Source organism: Vulpes vulpes, chromosome X (genome assembly GCF_048418805.1).
Source record: "Vulpes vulpes isolate BD-2025 chromosome X, VulVul3, whole genome shotgun sequence".
In the NCBI taxonomy this organism is placed as follows: Eukaryota; Metazoa; Chordata; class Mammalia; order Carnivora; family Canidae; genus Vulpes; species Vulpes vulpes.
Window position 1 is genome coordinate 66,304,635 of NC_132796.1, and position 3,408 is coordinate 66,308,042.

The window sequence follows — 3,408 nt, forward strand, 5'->3', positions numbered from 1 at the left end:
TAAACTGAGATCACGACTCAGATCCTTACTGACTGGGAAACCCAGGTGCCCCAGTATTTATGAGTATTTTTATTTATTTTTTATTTTTATGTATATTTTTATTGGAGTTCGATTTACCAACAGATGGCATAACACCCAGTGCTCATCCCATCAAGTGCCCCCCTCAGTGGCTGTAAACCAGTCACCCTGGCCACCGGCCCACCTCCCCTTCTGCTACCCATTGTTCGTTGCCCAGAGATAGGAGTCTCTCATGTTCTGTCACACTATTTCCCACTCATTTTCACTTATTTCCTCTTTATTCATTTTCATTATTTTTTATATTCCCCGTATAAATGAAACAATATAATGATTGTCCTTCTCTGATTGACTTACTTCACTCAGCATAACACACTCCAATTCCATTCACGTTGAAGAAATGGTAGGCATTTGTCGTTTCTAATGGCTGAGTAATATTCCATTGTATACATAAACCATCTTAAACCATAAACCATAAAACATCTTCTTTATCCATTAATATTCCAATATCCAGTAATATTCCATTGTATACATAAACCATCTTAAACCATAAACCATAAAACATCTTCTTTATCCATTCATCTTTCGATGGACACCGAGGCTCTTTCCACAGTTTGGCTACTGTGGACATTGCTGATATAAACAATGGGGTGCAGGTGTCTCGATCTTTCACTGCATCTGTATCTTTGGAGTAAATCCCCAGCAGTGCAATTGCTGGGTCATAGGTTAGTTCAATTTTTAACTCTTTATGCAACCTCCACACTTTTATCTAGAGTAGCTCTACCAGATCAAAATCCCACCAAGAGTTCAAGAGGGTTCCCCATTCTCCACATCGTCTCCAACATTTTTGTTTCCTGTCTTGTTAATGTTGACCATTCTCACTCGTGTGAGGTGGTATCTCATTGTGGTTGTGATTTGTATGCCCCTGATGGCAAGTAATGCAGAGCATTTTCTCATGTGCTTGTTGACAATGTGGACATTTTTGTTCATGTCTTTTGTGCATTTCATGATAAGTGTCTATTTCTTTGATGTTGAGTTTCATAAGTTCTTTAGAGATCTTGGATACTAGTCCTTTATCTGATATGTCATTTGCAAATATCTTATCCGATTCTATAGGTTGCCTTTTAGGTTTCTTGACTGTTTGTTTTGCTGTGCAGAAGCATTTTATCTTGATGAAGTCCCAATAATTCATTTTTGATTTTGTACCCTTGCTTTAAGAGATGTATCTTGGAAGAAGTTGCTGTGCCCAAGTTCAAAAACGGTGTTGCCTGTGTTCTCCTCTAGGACTTTGATGGATTCCTGCCTCACATTTAGATCTTTCATCCATTTTGAGTTTATCTTTGTGTATGGTGTAAGCGAATGGTCTAGTTTCATTCTTCTGCATGTGGATGTCCAATTTCCCCAGCACCACTTATTGAAGAGACTGTCCTTTTTCGAGTGGATAGTCTTTCCTGCTTTGTCAAATATTAGTTCCCCATAGAGTTGAGGGCACATTTCTGGATTCTCTATTGTGTTCCATTGATCTATGTGTCTGTTTCTGTGTCAGTACCACACTGTCTTGATGATCACAGCTTTGTAGTACAACCTGAAATCTGGCATTATGATGTCCCTAGCTATAGTTTTCATATTCAAAATCCCCCTGGCTATTCGGGCTCTTTTCTGAATCAACACATATCATAAGATGAATTGTTCCAACTCTCTGAAAAAAGTCCATGGTGTTTTGATAGGGATTGCATGAAATGTGTAAATTGCACTGGGTAGCATTTTCATTTTCGCAATATTAATTCTAGGAATCCATGAGCATGGAGTATTTTTCCATCTCTTTGTGTCTTCCTCAATTTCTTTCAGAAGGGTTCTGTAGTTTTTAGGGTATAGATCCTTTACCTCTTTGGTTAGGTGTCTTCGTAGGTATCTTATGATTCTGGGTGCAACTGTCAATGGGATTGACTCCTTAATTTTTCTTTCTTTAGTCTCATTATTAGTGTAGAAAAATGCCACTGATTTCTGGGCATTGATGTTGTACTCTGCCACACTGCCGAATTGATATATGAGTTCTAGCAATTTTGGGGGGGACTCTTTTGTGTTTTCTCTGTACAGTATCATGCCATCTGCAAAGAGGGAGAGTTTGACTTCTTCTTTGCCAATTTGAATGCCTTGTATTTCTTTTTGTTGCCTAATTGCTGAGGCTAGGACTTCTAGTACTATGTTGAAGAGCAGTGGCGAGAGTGGACATCCCTGTCTTGTTCCTGATCTGAGGGGACAGGCTCCCAGTGTTTCCCCATTGAGAATAATATTTGCCGTGGGCTTTTCGTAGATGGCTTTTAAGATGTCAAGGAAAGTTCACTCTATCCCTACACTCTGAAGAGTTTTGATCAGGAATGGATTATGTGCTTTGTCAAATGCTTTCTCTGCATCTATGGAGAGGATCATAAGCTTCTGTTTTTTTCTCTTGCTGATATGATCAATCTCATTGATTGCTTTACGAGTGTTGAACCAGCCTTGCATCCCGGGGATAAATCCCACTTGGTCATGGTGAATACTCTTCTTAATGTATTGTTGGATCCTATTGGCTAGTTTCTTGTTGAGAATTTTTGCATCTGTGTTCATCAGGGACATTGGTCTATAATTCTTTTTGGTGGGGTCTTTGTCTGGTTTTGAAATTAAGGTGAGGCTGGCCTCATAAAAAGAGTTTGGAAGTATTCCATATCCTTCTATCTTTCTGAACAGCATTAGTAGTATATGTATGGTTTCTTCTTTAAACATTTGCTAGAATTCCCCTGGAAAGCCATCTGGCCCTGGACTTTTGTGTTTTGGGAGGTTCTTGATGACTGCTCCCTGGTTATTGGCCTGTACAGGTTTTCGATTTCTTCCAGTTCCAGTTGGGGTAGTTTGTGGTTTTCCAGAAATGCATCCATTTCTTCTAGGTTGCCTAATTTATTGGCTTATAGATGCTCATAATAAGTTTTTAAGATCGTTTGTATTTCCTTGGTATTAGTGGTGATCTCTCCTTTCTTATTAATGATTTTATTAATTTGAGTCTTTTCTCTCTTCTTTTTAATAAGGCTGGCTAATGGTTTATCTATCTTAATAATTCTTTCAAAGAACCAACTCCTGGTTTTGTAGATCTGTTCCAAAGTTCTTCTGGTCTCTATTTCATTGAGTTCTGCTCGAATCTTTATTAACTTCTTCTGCTGGGTGAGGGTTTCATTTGCTGTTCCTTCTCCAGGTCCGTTAGGTGCAAGGTTAGCTTTTGTATTTGAGTTCTTTCCAGTTTTTGGATGGATGCCTGTATTGTGATGTATTTCCCCCTCAGGACTATTTTTGCTGTATACCAAAGATTTTGAACGGTTGCATCTTGATTCTCATTAGTTTCCATGAATCTTTTTGAAGATT